The 22,720-nt window shown below is 37.2% G+C and overlaps 1 protein-coding gene and 1 non-coding gene across 3 annotated transcripts in view; one reads left to right on the forward strand and one right to left on the reverse strand.

The window, feature by feature from the left end:
• PPP2R3A (protein phosphatase 2 regulatory subunit B''alpha) overlaps positions 1–22,720 on the reverse strand; it is a 243,680-nt gene that overhangs the window by 194,785 nt on the left and 26,175 nt on the right. The gene's annotated exons all lie outside the window — the stretch shown is intronic.
• On the forward strand, positions 270–411 carry LOC119510681. Its single transcript, XR_005211998.1, has one exon. It is a non-coding gene; the product is annotated as a small nucleolar RNA SNORA29 (small nucleolar RNA).

Here is a 22,720-nt window from a genome sequence, read left to right on the forward strand (position 1 = left end):
CAGGGATTGATTTAGGTGATGAATGTACAACTATGTAATGGTACTGTAAACAATCGAAAGTACAATTTGTTTTGTATGACTGCGTGGTATGTGAATATATCTCAATAAAATGATGATTTAAAAAAAAAAAAAAAAAAAAAAAAAACAATGAATAAAGTTAAATGCTACTTGTCTGGACTTCAGACTATAAGAATATTACCAAACTTTATAGTTAAGACAATGAGCTTGTTCAACAATTAAACTAATGGGACATAATTAAAAGCAAATTCATTTCCTTTTGAGTACCACTTTTTTTCTTAATAACAGATTTTAGTGGCTATACTGATGGTACAGATGAAAACTGTCATAATCTGAAAAGGGAGGATTTTTGTGTGTGTCCTCCTCCTATATGAAATGGTTCAATAGAAAAAAAAAGGTATACCCACAAATGGCATCATATCCAGAAATAGAATTATATACAAGACATGCCATAAGGCCAAGCATAAAAATTAATCTTTGTTTTTTTTACAAAAGCAAGTGTCCTGTAAGAGTAAATCAACAGAAGGGAAATGGAAAGTACAGAAGGCTCTACCTTTGGAAGAACTTCAAATATTAGGGCAAGAAAAAAAATTAAAGAAACTTAACAAAAGAGTGAAACAGACTCAATTTGGAGAAAACACAAATTCGAAACAAAGATTCAGTGCACAGATTCACTGAACAAGAAACTTAGAAATAATTTCAGCTTATTCACAAAGTATTTATTGAGCATTTATAGCACTGCTATAGTTTCTGAGGAAGGGAAGTGATGAGATTCAGATAGTAGTACGAAAGATCAGGGAAGCAGAAGTGGAGACGAGTCAGAAAGCCACTACAATGTACTCATCTTCATGTCCCAAATATATAGCCAACACACAGCATAAAATAGATATTAAAATATATATATACACAATTGAGTATTATTCGGCCATAAGAAAGAATGAAGTTATTAGACACGCAACATGGAAGATTGAAAACATGCTCAGTGAACGAAGCAAGGCATATAAGGAAAAATATTCTATGACATCATTTCCAAGAGATGGCTAGAAAGAACAAATCTGCAGGGATTGAAAGCAGATTAGAAGTAACCTGGGAATGGGGGAAGGGAGAAAGGGGGATGTGTGTGTGGAGGAAAAAAAAAGGTGAATTTTATGCAATGTGAATTATATCACAATAAAGACTTTTTTCAAAAAAGTTATAATCTTTTGTGTTCAAGAGTAGTACCTAACTCAAAAAACCCCTAAGATACAAATCTGAATCAACACCTCCAGAGAGCCCTGGGTTTCAATTTCAGGAGGAAATTTTTCATCCGTATCTGACAGAGGGGTTTGGGGGTTGGAGAGTTGGGGAAGATGATACTGAGATCAGAGGAGAAAGCAGGGCTGAGAGCAAGGTTCAATGATAAGAAGCCAAATGGGAGACTTAATGGGGGTCCAATCAGATGCCCAGAGGGGTGTGGTGGCAGGGCAAAGAGCCAGGAATCCAAGAACAGGAGAGTCAAGAATAAACAGAGAGCCTTCTGCTATAACAGAGCAAGTGAGGGTGTACATGACTTGCTTTTTATTTGCTTGTCATACGTATGGTATGTCAGGCTGAACCGTCAGGTCCAAGTCAGGACAGTCACACCAAACTAACCTCTCCAGGATATGACTTGATAGCCCAGCACATGCGCAACAAGAGAACCTTCTTGGGGCAACAGAACTTTTTACAGGGAACATGTTAGGTGTCTGGCAGCTGGTAAGAGCAAAATGGCCACCTGCCATCTTTGTATACTATACCCAGAATACAAACTTTCTGAGCAAGTCCTGTCAATCCTATCTTCAAAATATCTCTCAACTTTAACCACTTCCCATCACTTCCACTGCTAGAATACTGGTCACCCAAATCATCCTCTCTCACTTGGACTACTTGTCATGGGCTCCTAACTGCTCTTTCTGCTTTTACTCTTGCCTCTCCAGACCATTCTCCAAACAGCATAACCAGAGTAATCTTTTACAAATGTAAATGCAAATCAGAGCAAATCATTCTCCTGTTCAGAAAGCTTCAATAGTTACCTACTACAATTCAAATAAAATCTAAACTCTTCTACAACGGCCTGTAATAGCTCCAGTCTGCAACCGCCCTAACCTCATCTTCTGTTGCTCGCCTCCTGGGCTCTATAATCTAGCCACCCTGGCCATTTTTCAGTTCCTCAAACAGCTTCCTCCTCTCCCTTGACCAAACCTCTATCTTTTTCCTCTCTACCTTATTATCCAGTTTACCAGGGTACAGCACTTAGTACCTGAAATTGTTTTATTGTGTATACTTTTACTGTCTTCATTCCTGCAACAGAACATACGCTGGCAAAGGCAAGCTGTTGTTTGCCTTGTCCACCACTGAATCCCAGCACCAACACCTCTCTCTTCATTTCATCTGTACCCCAAAACCCTCATCATATGTAATGGATATTTACCATGTTTTTTTCAGCTGCCCAAAATGTTTTGAACATCCTTTCCATATTTGTGGGATTTCCCTGATTTTTATATCCAGCCTCCCCAGTGCAGAAGCCCCAAAGTCACTTGCCCAGTCAGTGTTTCCATATTCTTGACAGATACTAATCTTCAGGATTTAAGAAATAGGAATTGGAATTCCTGGGAATACTCTGGAGCATTTTAAGAATATCTTATGATTTCAGGAATTTCCTTTTTTTTAAAACAGCTTTATTGCAATTTAATTTACATACCATAAAATTCACCTAAAGTATACAATTGAGTTGTTCTAGTATATTCGAAGAGTTGTGCACCATCACCAATATTTAATTTTAGAATATTTTCATTATCCTCAAAAGATACTCCATACCCATTAGCAGCCACTCCCCATTCCCCTCTCACCCCAGTTCCTGACAATCACTAATCTACTTTCGATATTTATAGATTTGCCTATTCTGTACATTTCCTATAAACAGAACCAGGCAGTATGTTGCCTTTTGTGACTGGCTTCTTTCACTTACGTTTTCGAGGTTCATCCATGTTGTAGCATGTATCAGTACTTCCACTCCTTTTTATTGCCAACTAATATTCCACTGTATAGCTATACCACATTTTGTTTATCCATTCATCATAGATGCACGTTTCTACTCTTTGGCTATTATATGTAATGCTGTTATTAACTTTTATGTAAAAGTTCTTAGATGAATATATTTTCAATTCTCTTGGGTATATGCCTAGGAGTACACTGGCTGGGTCATATGATAACCATGTTTTTTAACATTTTGGGGAAATGCCAAACTGTCTTCCAAAGTGGCTACACCATTTTACAACCCCACCAGCAATGTATGAGGGTTTCAATTTCTCCACATCCTCACCAGCACTTGTTACTACCCTTTTCATTTTGGCCATTGTAGTGTGTGTAAAGTGGTATCGCATCATGGCTTAATTTGCCTGATTTCCTTTATGACTAATGATGTTGAGCATCTTTTCCTGTGTTTATTGGCCATTTATGTATCTTCTTTGGTGAAATGTCTACTCAAATCTTTTGCCATATATTCTGGATATAAGTCCTTTGTCCCTTATTAGATATATGATTTAAAAATATTTTCTCCCATTTGTGAGTTGTCTTTTTCTTGATAGTATCATTTGAAGCAAAAAGGCTCAATTTTGTAGACCTCCAATTGTTTTCTCTTACCACATGTGCTTTTGGTGTCACATCTAAGAAACCAATGCCTAATAAATCATGAAGAATTTATTCTTATGTTTTCTTCTAAAAGTTTTATATTTTAGCTCTTACATTTAGGTCTATGGTATAATTTAATTTTTATATGAGCTGTGCAATAAGGATCAAGTTTTCTTTGCTTGCTTGTTTTTTGCATGTGGATATCCAGCTGTTCCAGTACCACTGTTGAAATGACTACACTTTCTCCACTGATTTACCTTTGTATCTTTATAAAAAAAATAAATAAATCCATGGACTATATTGTGTGGATCTATTTTTGGACTCTCTAGTCTATTCCATGGATCTATATATCTATTCTTTCATCAATACTACACTGTCTTAATTACTGTAGCTACATAGTAAGTGTTAATATCAGAAAGATGATTCTCACTACAATTTTTCAAAATTGTTTTAGCTATTCCAGGTTCTCTGCCTTTCAATATAAACTTTAGAATCAGTTAGTAGGTAACTACCCCCCAAAAAAAATCATGCTAGAAGTTTTCACTGGAATTGCTTTAAATCCATAGATCAATATGGGGAGAATTAACATCTTAAATATGGAGTCTCCAATTCATTCCATAATGTGTCTTCCCAATTATTTAGGTCTTCTTGGATTTTTTTCAATGGTATATGTTTTCAGCAAACAGAACCTGCACATATTTTTTAGAGTAATATCTAAGGCCTACTGCTTTTTTTTTTTTTTTTTTGGTGCTACTGTAATGATAATTTTAAAGATTTCTAATTCCAAGTGTTCATTGCTACAGAATACAATTAATTTTTTATATTGGCCTTGTATACTGCAACCTTGCTAAACTCAGTCAATTCTGGAAGCTTCTTTGGGATTTTCTACATGAATCTGCAAATACAGACAGTTCTATTTCTTCTTTTCCAATCTAGAGGTCTTTTATTTCTTTTTTCCTTGCTTTATAGCACTGGGATTTCTAGTACAATATTGAATAGGAGTGGTGAGAGAGGACATCTTGCCTTGTTTTCTATCCTATAGGGAAAGCATTCAGTCTTTCACCATTGAGTATAATGTTAATGGTGTGAATTTTATAAATATTCTTTATGAAGTGATGAAAGTTTCCTGTATGTTAATGGTATGAATTTTATAGATATTCTTAATGAAGTTATGAAAGTTACCTTTTATTTCTAGTTTTCTGAGCATTTTAAATCATGAATGGCTGTTGAATTTTGTCAAATACTTTTTCTGCATCCATTGAGATGACCATTTGGTTCTTCTTGTTTAGTCTATTAATATAGTGAATTATATAGATTAATTTTCAAATATTGAGCCAGCCTTGTATTCCTGCAATAAACCCTATTTAGTTGTGATCCTTTATATTGACTTGCTAATATTTTGTTGAGAATTTTTGTACCTATTTCATGAGAGATAGTGGTCTTTACTTTTCTGGTAATGTCTTTATCTGGTTCTAGTATTAGCATTATCCTGGCCTAGTAAAATGAGATTTTTCCGTACTCTTCTATTTTCTGGAAGAGATTATGTGGAATTGGCATTATTCCTTAAATGTTTGGTAAAATTCACCAGTGAAACCATCTGGGCCTGCAGTTCTCCTTGCTGGGAAGTTTTTAACTTTGGATTCAGTTTCTTTAATAGATATGAGACTAATCAGATTAACACTTCTTGAGACAGTTTTGGTAGTTGTGTTTCTCAAGGCATTGGTCTACTTCATCTAAGTTGCTGGATATACAGGCAGAGAGTTCTTTGTAGTATTTCCTTATAAGCCTTTTAACATCTATGGAGTCTACACTGATGTCCACTCTCTTCACCCATAGGATCTGTACAAAATACACTGTGAGTAAAAACCCAATATTTACTTTATTTGCAAAAATGACTCACTTTAGAGCACATACTAAAATTGGAATGATACAGAGATAAGCATAGCACCCATGAAAGAATGACACAAAAATATGGAAGACTTCAAGAATCAGCAAGAGCTAAACTATAAGCTTTTAGAAGAAAACAGAAAATTCTGGGGACCTTGAATTAGGCAAAGATTTATTAGATACAATACCAAATCACAACCCATACAAGAAAAAAAGTGATAAACTGGACTTCATCAAATTAAAAAAAAAATTGTGCTTCAGGAAATACTATTAAGAAAATATAAAGATAACCCACAGACTGTGAGGAAATATTTGCAAATCATATATCTGAAAAAGGATATATATCCAGAATACATAAAGAACTCTTACAAATCAATAAGAAGACAAGTAACCCAATTAAAAAAAAAAATGGGCACAAGATTTGAACAGACATTTTACAAAGAATATACAGACATGGCCAATAAACAAGTGAAAAGATATCAGCATAATCAGTCATTAGGGAAATGCAAATTAAAACCACAAAGATACCAACTAACACTAGAGTGCTATAAACAAAAAGACAATAATCCATGTGGGTGAGGATGTAGGAAAACTGGACACTCATGTATTGCTGGTGGGAATGTTTTGGAAAAATGTTGCATTTCCTTAAAGGGTTAAATGTAATTTTAACAAAAAACCTAACAATTCCACTCCTAGGAATCTGCCTAACAGAAATTAAAACATACATCCACAAAAAGACAGAGTTGTACATGAATATTCATATAAGCATGGAAACTACTCAAATGTCCATCAACTGGTGAACAAAATGTAGTGTATCCACCCAATTAATACTATATGGCAATTAAACAAAAACAAAGTATTGATGCACGCCACACTGTAGATAAACCTCAAAAACATGCCCAGTGAGATAAGCCTGTTACAATGAACCTCATATTGCATTATTCCATTGTATGAAATATCCAGAATAGGTAAATCCATAAAGACAGAAAATAGACTAGTGGTTGACTGGACGTGGGAGCGGGAATGGGCATGAGGGATCTGGGGAAGATAGAAATGTGCAAAAATCAATTTCTGGTGATGGCTGTACAAGTCTATAAATTTACTAAAAATAACTGTACACTTAAAATGGGGAAATTTTAGGGTATGTAAATTATACTTCAAGAAAGAGAGATATGTAGAAGATGGCGGACTGGTGAGCTGTATGTTTTAGTTACTCCTCCAGGAAAGTAGGCAGAAAGCCAGGAACTGCGTGGATTGGACACCACAGAGCAATCTGACTTTGGGCATACTTCATACAACACTCACGAAAACGTCGAACTGCTGAGATCAGCGAAATCTGTAAGTTTTTGCGGCCAGGGGACCCGCGCCCCTCCCTGCCAGGCTCAGTCCTGTGGGAGGAGGGGCTGTCAGCTCTGGGAAGGAGAAGGGAGAACTGGAGTGGCAGCCCTTATCGGAAACTCATTCTACTGATCCAAACTCCAACCATAGATAGACTGAGACCAGACACCAGAGAATCTGAGAGGAGCCAGCCCAGCAGAGAGGAGACAGACATAGAAAAAAACAGCACGAAAAACTCCAAAATAAAAGCGGAGGATTTTTGGAGTTCTGGTGAGCATAGAAAGGGGAATGGCAGAGCTCAGGCCCTCAGGCTCATATGCAAATCCCGAAGAAAAGCTGATCTCTCTGCCCTGTGGACCTTTCCTTAATGGCCCTAATTGCTTTGTCTCTTAGCATTTCAATAACCCATTAGATCTCTGAGGAGGGCCCTTTTTTTTTTTTTTTTTTAATCCTTTTTTCTTTTTGTAAAACAATTACTCTAAGAAGCCCAATACAGAAAGCTTCAAAGACTTGCAATTTGGGCAGGTCAAGACAAGAGAAGAACTAACAGAGCTCTGAGACAAAAGGCAATAATCCAGTGGCTGAGAAATTTCACTAAACACCACAACATCCCAAGAAAAGGGGGGTATCCGCTCACAGCCATCATCCTGGTGGACAGGAAACACTCCTGCCCATTGCCAGCCCCATAGCCCAGAGCTGCCTCACACAACCCAGTGTGACGGAAGTGCTTCAAATAACAGGCACACACCACAAACTGGGCGTGGACATTAGCCTTCCCTGCAACCTCAGCTGATTGTCCCAGAGTTGGGAAGGTGGAGCAGTGTGAATTAACAAAGCCCCATTCAGCCATCATTTCAGCAGACTGGGAGCCTCCCTACACAGCCCAGCAGCCCAGAACCGCCCTGGGGGGACGGCACTCACCTGTGACATAGCACAGTCATCCCTCAACAGAGGACCAGGGGGTGCACGGCCTGGAAGAGGGACCCACTCGCAAGTCTCAGGAGCCATACGTCAATACCAAGGACTTGTGGGTCAGTGGCAGAGACAAACTGTGGCAGGACTGAACTGAAGGATTAGACTATTGCAGCAGCTTTAAAACTCCAGGATCACCAGGGAGATTTGATTGTTAGAGCCACCCCCTCTCCCTGACTGCCCAGAAACACACCCAACATACCGGGCGGGCAACACCAAATACACACGCAAGCTTGGTACACCAATTGGACCCCACAAGACTCACTCCCCCACTAACCACAAAGGCAAAGCAGGGGAGAACTGGCTTGTGGAGAACAGGTGGCTAGTGGACGCCACCTGCTGGTTAGTTAGCAAAAGTGTGGTCCACGAAGCTGTAGATCTGATAAATTAGAGATAAGGACTTCAATTGGTCTACAAATCCTAAAGGAACCCTACCAAGTTCAGTAAATACCAAGAGGCCAAAAACAACAGAAAATTATAAAGCATATGAAAAAAACAGACGATATGGATAACCCAAGCCCAAGCACCCAAATCAAAAGATCAGAAGAGACACAGCACCTGGAGCAGCTACTCAAAGAACTAAAGATGAACAATGAGACCATAGTACAGAATACAAAGGATATCAAGAAGACCTTAGAAGAGCATAAAGAAGACATTGAAAGACTAAATAAAAAAATAGATGATCTTATGGAAATTAAAGAAACTGTTGAGCAAATTAAAAAGATTCTGGACACTCATAGTACAAGACTAGAGGAAGTTGAACAACAAATCAGTGACCTGGAAGATGACAGAATGGAAAATGAAAGCATAAAAGAAACAATGGGGAAAAAAATTGAAAAAATCGAAACGGACCTCAGGGATATGACAGATAATATAAAACGTCCAAATATAAGACTCATTGGTGTTCCAGAAGGGGAAGAAAAGGGTAAAGGTCTAGGAAGAGTATTCAAAGAAATTGTTGGGGAAAACTTCCCAAGTCTTCTAAACAACATAAATACACAAATCATAAATGCTCAGCGAACTCCAAATAGAATAAATCCAAATAAACCCACTCCAAGATATATTCTGATCACACTGTCAAACATGGAAGAGAAGGAGCAAGTTCTGAAAGCAGCAAGAGAAAAGCAATTCACCACATACAAAGGAAACAGCATAAGACTAAGTAGTGACTACTCAGCAGCCACCATGGAGGCAAGAAGGCAGTGGCATGATACATTTAAAATTCTGAGTGAGAAAAACTTCCAACCAAGAATACTTTATCCAGCAAAGCTCTCCTTCAAATTTGAGGGAGAGCTTAAATTTTTCACAGACAAACAAATGCTGAGAGAATTTGCTAACAAGAGACCTGCCCTACTGGAGATACTAAAGAGAGCCCTACAAAAAGAGAAACAAAGAAAGGAGAGAGAGACTTGGAGAAAGGTTCAGTACTAAAGAGATTCGGTATGGGTACAATAAAGGATATTAATAGAGAGAGGGGAAAAATATATATGACAAACATAAACCAAAGGATAAGATGGCTGATTCAAGAAATGCCTTCACAGTTATAACACTGAATGTAAATGGATTAAACTCCCCAATTAAAAGATATAGATTCGCAGAATGGATCAAAAAAAATGAACCATCAATATGTTGCATACAAGAGACTCATCTTAGACACAGGGACACAAAGAAATTGAAAGTAAAAGGATGGAAAAAAATATATCATGCAAGCTACAGCCAAAAGAAAGCAGGTGTAGCAATATTAATCTCAGATAAAATAGACTTTAAATGCAGGGATGTTTTGAGAGACAAAGAAGGCCACTACATACTAATAACAGGTGCAATTCAACAAGAAGTAGTAACAATCGTAAATGTCTATGCACCCAATCAAGGTGCCACAAAATACATGAGAGAAACACTGGCAAAACTAAAGGAAGCAATTGATGTTTCCACAATAATTGTGGGAGACTTCAGCACATCACTCTCTCCTATAGATAGATCAACCAGACAGAGGACCAATAAGGAAATTGAAAACCTAAACAATCTGATAAATGAATTAGATTTAACAGACATATACAGAACATTACATCCCAAATCACCAGGATACACATACTTTTCTAGTGCTCACGGAACTTTCTCCAGAATAGATCATATGCTGGGACATAAAACAAGCCTCAGTAAATTTAAAAAGATTGAAATTATTCAAAGCACATTCTCTGACCACAATGGAATACAATTAGAAGTCAATAACCATCAGAGACTTAGAAAATTCACAAATACCTGGAGGTTAAACAACACACTCCTAAACAATCACTGGGTTAAAGAAGAAATAGCAAGAGAAATTGCTAAATATATAGAGACGAATGAAAATGAGAACACAACATACCAAAACCTATGGGATGCAGCAAAAGCAGTGCTAAGGGGGAAATTTATAGCACTAAACGCATATATTAAAAAGGAAGAAAGAGCCAAAATCAAAGAACTAATGGATCAACTGAAGAAGCTAGAAAATGAACAGCAAACCAATCCTAAACCAAGTAGAAGAAAAGAAATAACAAGGATTAAAGCAGAAATAAATGACATAAGGAACAAAAAAACAATAGAGAGGATAAATATCACCAAAAGTTGGTTCTTTGAGAAAATCAACAAGATTGACAAGCCCCTAGCTAGACTGACAAAATAAAAAAGACAGAAGACCCATATAAACAAAATAATGAATGAAAAAGGTGACGTAACTGCAGATCCTGAAGAAATTAAAAAAATTATAAGAGGATACTATGAACAACTGTATGGCAACAAACTGGATAATGTAGAGGAAATGGACAATTTCCTGGAAACATATGAACAACCTAGACTGACCAGAGAAGAAAGAGAAGACCTCAATCAACCCATCATAAGCAAAGAGATCCAATCAGTCATCAAAAATCTTCCCACAAATAAATGCCCAGGGCCAGATGGCTTCACAGGGGAATTCTACCAAACTTTCCAGAAAGAACTGACACCAGTCTTACTCAAACTCTTTCAAAACATTGAAGAAAATGGAACACTACCTAACTCATTTTATGAAGCTAACATCAATCTAATACCAAAACCAGGCAAAGATGCTACAAAAAAGGAAAACTACAGGCCTATCTCCCTAATGAATATAGATGCAAAAATCCTCAACAAAATACTTGCAAATCGAATCCAAAGACACATTAAAAAAATCATACACCATGACCAAGTGGGGTTCATTCCAGGCATGCAAGGATGGTTCAACATAAGAAAATCAATCAATGTATTACAACACATTAAAAATTCAAAAGGGAAAAATCAATTGATCATCTCAATAGATGCTGAAAAAGCATTTGACAAAATCCAACATCCCTTTTTGATAAAAACACTTCAAAAGGTAGGAATTGAAGGAAACTTCCTCAATATGATAAAGAGCATATATGAAAAACCCACAGCCAGCATAGTACTCAATGGTGAGAGACTGAAAGCCTTCCCTCTAAGATCAGGAACAAGACAAGGATGCCCGCTGTCACCACTGTTATTCAACATTGTGCTGGAAGTGCTAGCCAGGGCAATCCGGCAAGACAAAGAAATAAAAGGCATCCAAATTGGAAAAGAAGAAGTAAAACTGTCATTGTTTGCAGATGATATGATCTTATATCTAGAAAACCCTGAGAAATCGACGATACAGCTACTAGAGCTAATAAACAAATTTAGCAAAGTAGCGGGATACAAGGTTAATGCACATAAGTCCGTAATGTTTCTATATGCTAGAAATGAACAAACTGAAGAGACACTCAGGAAAAAGATACCATTTTCAATAGCAACTAAAAAAATCAAGTACCTAGGAATAAACTTTACCAAAGATGTAAAAGACCTATACAAAGAAAACTACATAACTCTACTAAAAGAAATAGAAGGGGACCTTAAAAGATGGAAAAATATTCCATGTTCATGGATAGGAAGACTAAATGTCATTAAGATGTCAATTCTACCCAAACTCATCTACAGATTCAATGCAATCCCAATCAAAATTCCAACAACCTACTTTGCAGACTTGGAAAAGCTAGTTATCAAATTTATTTGGAAAGGAAATATGCCTCGAATTGCTAAAGACACTCTAAAAAAGAAAAACAAAGTGGGAGGACTTACACTCCCTGACTTTGAAGCTCATTATAAAGCCACAGTTGTCAAAACAGCATGATACTGGCACAAAGATAGACCTATAGATCAATGGAAACGAATTGAGAATTCAGAGATAGACCCGCAGATCTATGGCCGACTGATCTTTGATAAGGCCCCCAAAGTCACTGAACTGAGTCATAATGGTCTATTCAACAAATGGGGCTGGGAGAGTTGGCTATCCATATCCAAAAGAATGAAAGAGGACCCCTACCTCACACCCTAAACAAAAATTAACTGAAAATGGACCAAAGATCTCAATATAAAAGAAAGTACCATAAAACTCCTAGAAGATAATGTAGGAAAACATCTTCAAGACCTTGTATTAGGCGGCCACTTCCTAGACTTTACACCCAAAGCACAAGCAACAAAAGAAAAAATAGATAAATGGGAACTCCTCAAGCTTAGAAGTTTTTGCACCTCAAAGGAATTTCTCAAAAAAGGTGAAGAGGCAGCCAACTCAATGGGAAAAAATTTTTGGAAACCATGTATCTGACAAAAGACTGATATCTTGCATATATAAAGAAATCCTACAACTCAATGACAATAGTACAGAAAGCCCAATTATAAAATGGGCAAAAGATATGAAAAGACAGTTCTCTGAAGAGGAAATACAAATGGCCAAGAAACACATGAAAAAATGTTCAGCTTCACTAGCTATTAGAGAGATGCAAATTAAGACCACAATGAGATACCATCTAACACCTATTAGAGTGGCTGCCATTAAACAAACAGGAAACTACAAATGCTGGAGGGGATGTGGAGAAACTGGAACTCATTCATTGTTGGTGGGACTGTATAATGGTTCAGCCACTCTGGAAGTCAGTCTGGCAGTTCCTTAGAAAACTTGATATAGAGTTACCATTCGATCCAGCGATTGCACTTCTCGGTATATACCCGGAAGACTGGAAAGCAGTGACACAAACGGATATCTGCACGCCAATGTTCATAGCAGCATTATTCACAATTGCTAAGAGATGGAAACAACCCAAATGTCCTTCAACAGATGAGTGGATAAATAAAATGTGGTATATACACATGATGGAATACTACGTGGCAGTAAGAAGGAATGACCTCGTGAAACATATGACAACATGGATGAACCTTGAAGACATAATGCTGAGCGAAATAAGTCAGGCACAGAAAAAGAAATATTACATGCTACCACTAATGTGAACTTTGAAAAATGTAAAATGAATGGTTTATAATGTAGAATGTAGGGGAACTAGCAAAAGAGAGCAATTAAGGAAGGGGGAATGATAACCCAATAAGAACAGATAAGCTATCGTGGGTAAATTTAACGTTCTGGGAATGCCCAGAAATGACTATGGTCTGTTAATTTCTGATGGATATAGTAGGAGCAAGTTCACAGAAATGTTGCTATATTATGTAACTTCCTTGGGGTAAAGTAGGAACAGGTTGGAAGTAAAGCAGTTATCTTAGGTTAGTTGTCTTTTTCTTACTCCCGTGTTATGGTCTCTTTGAAATGTTCTTTTGTTGTATGTTTTTCTTTTTTGTTTTTTTTTTTTGTTTTTTTGTGTGTGTTTTTAATTTTTTTTTTCCATACAGTTGATTTAAAAAGGAAGAACAGGTTAAACAAACAAACAAACAAAAAAAAACCCAGGAAAAAAATATGTAGTGCCCCCTTGAGGAGCCTGTGGAGAATGCAGGGGTATTGGCCTACCCCACCTCCATGGTTGCTAACATGACCACAGACATAGGGAACTGGTGGTTTGATGGGTTGAGCCCTCTACCGTAGGTTTTACCCTTGGGAAGATGGTTGCTGCAAAGGAGAGGCTAGGCCTCCCTATAATTGTGCCTAAGAGCCTCCTCCCGAATGCCTCTTTGTTGCTCAGATGTGGCCCTCTCTCTCTGGCTAAGCCAACTTGAAAGGTGAAATCACTGCCCTCCCCACTACGTGGGATCAGACACCCAGGGGAGTGTATCTCCCTGGCAACGTGGAATATGACTCCCGGGGAGGAATGTAGACCTGGCATCGTGGGACGGAGAACATCTTCTTGACCAAAAGGGGGATGTGAAAGGAAATGAAATAAGCTTCAGTAGCAGAGAGATTTCAAAAGGAGCCGAGGGGTCACTCTGGTGGGCACTCTTACGCACACTTTAGACAACCCTTTTAAGGTTCTAAAGAATTGGGGTAGCTGGTGGTGGATACCTGAAACTATCAAACTACAACCCAGAACCCATGAATCTCGAAGACAATTGTATAAAAATGTAGCTTATGAGGAGTGACAATGGGATTGGGAAAACCATAAGGACCACACTCCACTTTGTCTAGTTTATGGATGGATGAGTAGAAAAATAGGGGAAGGAAACAAACAAACAAACAAAGGTACCCAGTGTTCTTTTTTACTTCAATTGCTCTTTTTCACTTTAATTATTATTCTTATTATTTGTGTGTGTGTGCTAATGAAGGTGTCAGGGATTGATTTAGGTGATGAATGTACAGCTGTGTAATGGTACTGTGAACAATCAAATGTACGATTTGTTTTGTATGACTGCGTGGTATGTGAATATATCTCAATAAAATGAAGATAAAAAAAAAAAGAAAGAAAGAGAGACTGTTAGCAGCAGAGGAGGCCCTGAAAGCACACTATAATATGGCATCAGATACAAGCAAGACTGACTAGATCTGTCCTGTTTGGTATGGTATCCACTAGCCACATATGGCTATTAAGCACCTGAAATGTGGCTAGTTACATAAATGTGGTTAGTTAGACTTGGGATGTGCTGTAAGTATAAAATCCACACTATATTTTGAAGACTTAGTATGAAAAAAACTGTGAAACAGCTCATTAATAATATTTTAATGATAATATTTTGGATATGAAATTATTAAAATTAATTTCACCTATTTCTTTTTACTTTTTTAATATGGCTACGAGGTTTTAAATTATATATATACCTTGCATTATATTTCTATTGGACTGTGTTGGATGATTGCTCTCTCTGGTTCTAATTCCTGGAAGCACCAATCTTAACCTTTGACTCTATCTTGCTTTTGACTGGGTATCAATGGACTCTTTCAAAGAAGTACTGTCTCTATGTCCATCGCAATGTTTGATTCTAACAGGAGAGAAATAATACTTTTTCCCATATTTCTGATTTCACAACTAATTTTCCACAGGATTTTTAAAAACATATACATTCCCAGAGAAATGCCAGGAAAGAATTCCCACATGGAAACTTTATCCCCCATCTTCTTTGAAGCTAGGGCACAGGCAGGTATCTAAGTTACACCAAGGAGATTTACCCATATGAGACCTCAACTCAGAAATTAGCAACTTGAGAAAAGAGGTATATATGAAATCTATTTAAGTTATTTTGCAATCCTCCTTGGGAACTTTAAAAATCATTTTTTTTCTTTTTGGGACACATGTTGAATCAATACATCTCCTAGAATAAGGATGTATTAACTTGATATTCTAGAAGAAGCTCAGTGACTGAATCCAAGTGTCCCTGCTGCAAACAGGAACTGCTGATTAACACCTTGCTTTCTTCTCCTAAAACCTACCGCCTAGATTTAGGCTCCAAACCCAGCAACTTGCTCAATAAAGGTTAGCTGTACTGAATTTCTCCTGGGAGAAAAGGTCTACACTAATCTTTGATTATAATGAGGGCAGTATGAGCAATACACTTACCCATCTGCCCACTTTTAAGGTGAAAGCAGCAACACAATAGGAAGAGGAAACTTTTACCCTGCTGAAAGTAAATGGGGATACTTTGCTCTTCAGTTAAAGGATCTCATCATATCTAAGGATGGTATATCCTTTCGAGGTTAGTCATTCTGGATCCAGGTACAATCTGACATCAATAAGCAGAGCAGTGATTCCCAATCTTTTTTTTGACTAAAAAGCCTTTTCTTAAAGTAATATTTAATTTTGCAAACCTCTTTAAGAATTTTTTTAAATCATTTTTTAAACTTTTGCATGACACAATAAAACAATTTTATGTAAAATATTGTATTTTAGAGCAGCATTTTATTAAAAATTGTACTATAAAGTTCATGTGGCAAAATCTTCAATAATATAGTATTTAATTAAAAGTTTTGACTCCTACTCAAAGTAGATGGCATTGTTTTATTGTGTAAGGAAAATCAATAAGTGTCAAATAAAACTGCCAAAAAATTTAAAGATGGACTTAGAACCAAATGCATTACATTAAAAAATGGACTTAGTAGCAAATATATTAAAAGGGGGACTTAGTACCAAATGTATAGTGAAATACAGACTGAAATTTAATTTGTATTAAACATCCAAAAAATAAACAAACTGCTTTTATAAACTGATTTTGGAATTCTTCCATTTTGTGCTTATAAAAAATCAACTGCTTATTTTAATAATTTGGAGGTTTCATTTTAAAATAGCAAGATAGGAAGAATGGTTTCATGATGCTGTTTGAGTAAATTCAGCAAACAACATTTTATACCAGTAAATGAAAAGCCAAATTGGATAGAAATACCCTATATATTTTTTCTTTTCTACATTTTTAAGTGTTTAAATATTTTTTAAGAACTTTAAGAACCTAAACAGAGAATAACCAATTACAACAAAATAAACACCCAGCCATCTACAACACCATTTATATAATAAGTTGAAAATGAATTACATTGAAAACAAACATCTTCCTTATTTAATAACACATGGAGTCTATTGATGATTTAATTAAGACATAAAGCATCTTAATTTGATTAAGCCCTTGCCGTCTTTTGTGAGATTCAATGGGGTATCTTTACTTTGCTATTTGTATTTGGTGAATCAATCTGAAATTATTTTCTCTAGAGAGGGCTTAAGAATAGGAAATGGCAAATGCCAATTACACACATATATAAATACACGTGTAACTTTAAACATAAGGAATGCCTGGATGATGTTTCTATCTTTTTAGTCACTTTTAAAAAAACTTAATAAATTGAAATAATTTTAGATTTACAGATAAGTTGCAAAGATAATACAATGATTTCCCTTATGCCCTCCACCCAGCTTCCTTTAATCATACAGTTTTTTAGGTATTAGAGGCATCCTGATGTTTTGTAAGAATTTTCATCAGATGACTGCAACTTATATTTCTCATAAAAAGCATCTTGAAGTAGTTCTGCAGAATTATCATTTTTATGCTCCTCACTAATCTGTGATATTTTAGCATGTGTTTTACACATGTTCCATCTTGAACCAACAGTCTATTATGGATACAAATGAAACACTATACAACTAAAAACAACAATTAAAAATAGGGTATTGGTGAGGACTAATCCAAGATGGCTGGAGAGGGAGAGGCTGGGCTCACTTCTCTCCCAGAAAAACAACTAGGGGCCAAGTAGAAACTATCTGCAACAACGGTTATGGGGTTCTGGAGATGGAGGAGTGCTCTACCACACCCAAGACAGTACAGGATGAAGAGACCAAAAAGCTAGTGTAAGAGACTGTGTGTAACCCCTCTCAGCCCTGGCTTCTGGAGCCCATCCTCCACTCTCAGAGCAGAAATTGTCTGGTTCTCTAGTCTCTGGCAGGTGGGCAGCTCCAAACTGAAAGGGCAGTGGAGATCCATTCTCCCCAAAACAAGGCAGGACACATCTAAAAGGCTTTTAGACAAAGAGGGCCATATGTTGGGGCAAAGTGCACCCTTGAGGAATGGAATTCAAGGTTTTTAGGCATCTTTACCTGACCTTCTCCCTGGGACCCTGTGAAGCTGGTTTGTTTCCCCTTCCTGGGTCCCTGGCCCAGCTTTCGTTGGGTAATACTGACAAACCAAGTGTCAAAGAGGAGCACTAACACAAATCCAATTGACAACAAAAGCTTTGAAAAGAAAGAAATCCACCTCCAGAGTAAACTCACCAAGATAATCCAATGCCCAGACATCAGCAAAAAAAAAGCCATATTAAGAAACAGGAAGATATGGCCCAGTTAAAGGAGGAAATCACAAAGTCAGAGGAGATACAGAATCTGAAACAACTAATCAAAGATGTTCAAACAAATATCCTAAACAAATTCAGTGAGACAGTTAAAGAGATAAAGAATATTAAGAAGACACTGGGTAAGCATAAAGAAGAATGTGAAATCATGCAAAGAAAAAAGATCTTACAGGAATAAAACGCAAAATAGATGAAATAAAAAATGCACTAGAAGCACACAACAGCAGATTTGAACAGACAGAAGAAAAGACAGAGAAAAGAACAAGAAAAATTGAGCAGGGTCTCTGGGAACTGACTGAGAACACAAAGTACATGAACATTCATGTCATGGGTGTTCCAGAAGGAGAAGAGAAGGGAAAAGGGATAGTAGGAATATTGAGAAAATAATGGCCGAGAAATTCCCAACTCTTACGAAAGGCATTGAGATCCAGGTCCAAAGGTGTAATGTGCCCCAAACCAAATAAATCTAAATAGACCTACTCCAAGACAAATACCAATCAGAATGTCAAATACCAATGACAAAGAGAGAATTTTGAAAGCAGCAAGAGTAAAGTGATTCATAATGTAGAGATGCCCAATAAAGCTAAGCGCCGCTTTCTCATCAGAAACCATGGAGGCAAGAAGACAATGGTATGATATATTCAAAATACTGAAAGAGAAAAATTGCCAGCCAAGAATACTCTATCTGGCAAAACTGTACTTCCAAAATGAGGGGGAGTTTAAGAGATTCAAAGATAAGCAGAGGCCAAGAGAGTTCATTAACAAGACATTTGCCCTGTGATAAATAATAAGAGGAGTCCTGCAGGCTGAAAGGAAAGGACGAGAGAGCAGCTTAGAGGAGAATGTAGAAATGAAGATTATCGATAATGGTAACTTAAAGGGTAAAAAGAGAGACAGAAATAAGACAAGACATACAAAAATCAAAAGATAAAATGGTTGAAGTAAATATTGCCTTTACAGTAGTAACACTGAATGTTAATGGACTAAACTCCCCAACAAAAAGACACACAGTGGCAGAATGGATTAAAAAAAAAAAAAATCATGAGCCATCTATATGTTGTCTATAAGAGACTCACCTTAGACCCAAGGATACAAACAGGTTGAAAGTAGAAGGCTGGAAAAAGATATTCCATGCAAAAAGTATCCAAAAAAATAGCTGGGGTAGCTGTACTAATGTGAGACAAGATAGACTTTAAATGCAAAGCTGTTATAAGAGACAAAGAAGGACATTACATATTAATAAAAGATACAATCCATGAAGAAGAAATAACAATGAAAAATATTTATGAACCTAACCAGGATGCCCCAAAATATATGAGGTAAACATTAGCAAAACTGAAAGCAGAACTAGACGTAGCTACAATATTTGGAGTCTTCAATACACCACTCACATCAATAGATAGAACATCTAGACAGAGAATCAATAAGGAAATAGCTTGAATAATATGATAAATTAACAAGACCTAAAAGACATATATAGGATAATACACCAGAGGACAGCAGGATATACATTCTTCTCAAGTGCTCAGGGATCATTCTCCAGGACAGACCACATGTTGGGTCACACAGCAAGTCTTAATAAATTTGAAAAGACTGAAATTATACAAAGCACTTTCTCTGATCATAATGGAATGAAGCTAGCAGTCAACAGTAGGTGGAGGACTGGAAAATGCACAAATTTACAGAGGTTAAACAACAGTGGGTTGAAGAAGAAACAGTAAGAGAAATCAGTAAATATCTCCAGACAAATTAAAAATGAGAACACAAATTATCAAAACTTATGGGATGCAGTGAAGGCAGTGATAAGAGGGAAATTTACATGCCTAAATGCCTACATTTAAAAGGAAGAAAAAGCTAAAATTAAACGCCTAACCACACACCTGGAGGAACTAGAAAAAGAACAGCAAACTAATCCCAAAGCAAGCAGAAAGTAAACAACAAAGAGTAGAGAAGAAATAAATTGAGAACAACAACAAAAACCAATAGAGAGAATCAACAAAACCAAACTTGGTTCTTTGAGAAGATCAACAAATTAGGCAAGAAAAAGAAATTAAAGACATCCAAATCGGAAAGGAACAATTAAAGCTTTCACTATTTGTAGATGATATGATCCTATACCTAGAAAGTCTTGAAAAATCTACAACAAAGCTACTAGAGCTAATAATTGAGTTCTGCAAAGTGGTGGGAAACAAGATTAACAAGCAAAAATCAGTAGTATTTTCTTACACTTGTAACGAGCACTCTCAGGAGGAAATCAGGAAAAAAATTCCATTTACAATAGCAATTAAAAGAACCAAATATCTAGGAATAAACTTAACCAAGGATGTAAAGGACCTGTATTCTGAAAACTCTAAAGAATTGCTAAAATTCTTTACAACTAAAAACAACAATTAAAAATAGTGTATTGGTGAGGACTAATCCAAGAAGGCTGGAGAGGGAGAGGCTGGGCTCACACACACATACATTAATGGCTAAAAAGCAAATGAAAAGATGTTCAACATCACTAGCTATTAGGGAAATTCAAATTAAAACTACAACGAGATATCATTTCACACCTACTAGAATGGCCACTATTAAAAAAAAACAAACAGAAAACTGCAAGTGTTGGAGAGGATGTGGAGAAATGAGAACATACTCACTGTCAGTGGGAATGCAGAATGGTGTAATCTCTGTGGAAGACAGTTTGGCAGTTCCTCAGTAAGCTAAGTATAGAACTGCCATATGTTCTGGCAATCCCACTACTAGGCATATACTCAGAAGAACTGAAAGCAGGGATGTGAACAGATATTTGTACACCGATGATCACAGCAGCATTATTTACAATTGCCAAAAGAAGGAAACAACCAAGGTGTCCATGAATCAATGAATGAATAAACAAAACGTGGTATATACATACAATGGATTATTATGCAGCTGTAAGAAGAAATGAAGTCATGACGCATGACTACATAGATGAACTGTGAGGATGTTATGTTGAGTGAAATAAGTCAGACATAAAAGAACAAATATTTTATGACCTAATATGAACTAAATATAACCAGCACCTCATGGTGTTAATATCTAGAACACAGGTCACCAGAAGACAGAATGAGAGCAGAGAATGGAGAGCTGAAGTTTAATTTATACAGAACATGTAATAAGGTTGATTGTAAATGTTTGGAAATGAATGGAGGTGATCGGAACTTATTACAGTGAGTGGAACTAACAGCAATGATATGTGGGTGCGATTGCAGTTGAAAGGGAAAGTTTAGGGTCATGTATGTCACTAGAAGGAAAGTCACAGGATGAAACATGGGACTGCAGAACATAGTGAACCCTCTTCAGGGTGAAAATGTAGTAGAATTGACTATCATGATGTATGCACAACTCTGTGAATATACTAGAAGACACTGACTGCACAGTTCAGATGGATTGTAAGGTATGTGAATTTATCTCAATAAAACTGCTTTAAAAAAAATAAGAGGTATTTTTAAAAGGGGGTTTGAAGAACCCAAGATGGCGGCTAGGTAAGACAGGGTAAAAAAACACCTCCATGAAAAATACTAGATAAAAGCCATAAAGTGACCCAGAACACCAGTTCCAGCGATGCACCAGCTGGACAAGGTCTGCTAAATCCACAGGGACCGTGCACTTAGTGAAACCAGGAGTCTGCATTTTGAAACGAGTGAGTTAGCCAGCTGAAACTCTGGCGGCCACACTGTGGTGTGGGGAAACCATGGGTTGGCGTTTGGAGGCGGACTAGTTCTTTAAAAAAAAAACAAAAACCTGGGACCGACTGCGGATACAACGGCTGGGAATGCCCCTGCATGGCCCGGCGGCCCAGGGCTTCCCTGGAGGGCCGGGGAGCACTTGTGACGTGGCACAGCCTTCCCTCGGCAGGGGTACTGGAAGAGCACGGCTGAGAAGGGGGAACCGCTCGGAAATCCCAGGGACCCTACGCCAGTGCCAGGGACTTGTGAGTCAGTGGCAGAGACAATCTGTGGCAGGACTGAGGTGAAGGCTTGGACTCCTGCAACAGCCTTAAATCTCCGGGAACACCTGGGAGGTTTGGTTATTAAAGCTGCCCTGCCTTCCTAACCACCCAGACACATGCCCCTCATTCAGGGCGGACAGCACCAACAACACACCCAAATTTGGTGCACCAATTGAACCCCACAAGAATCAGACCCCCACACGCCACAAAGACAAAGTTGGGGAGAACTGACTTGAGGGGAATAGGTGACCCGTGAACACCATCTGGCTGGTTAGTTAGAGAAAGTGTTCACCACCAAGCTGTAGATCTGACAAATTAGAGATTGGTATTTTATAGACCCTGAAAGAACCCTATCAAGTAAAGCAAATGCCAAGAGGCCAAAAACAACAGAATATCTTAAAGCATATGATAAAACCAGATGATATGGAGAACCCAAACCCAAACATCCAAATCAAAAGATCAGAAAAGACACAGAACTTGGCACAATTAATCAAAGAACTAAAATCAAACAATGACAGCATGGCACAGGATATAAAGGACATGAAGAAGAGCATGGCACAGGATATAAAGGACATAAAGAAGACCCTAGAAGAGCATAAAGAAGAAATTGCAAAAGTAAATAAAAAAATAGGTGATCTTATGGAAATAAAAGAAACTGTTGGCCAAATTAAAAAAACTGTGGACACTCATAATACAAGATTAGAGGAAGCTGAACAACGACTCAGCCTCCTCGAAGACCACAGAATGGAAAAAGAAAGAATGGGGAAAAAAATTGAAAAAATTGAAACGGATCTCAGGGA

Source organism: Choloepus didactylus, chromosome 1 (genome assembly GCF_015220235.1).
Source record: "Choloepus didactylus isolate mChoDid1 chromosome 1, mChoDid1.pri, whole genome shotgun sequence".
NCBI classification, from domain to species: domain Eukaryota; kingdom Metazoa; phylum Chordata; class Mammalia; order Pilosa; family Megalonychidae; genus Choloepus; species Choloepus didactylus.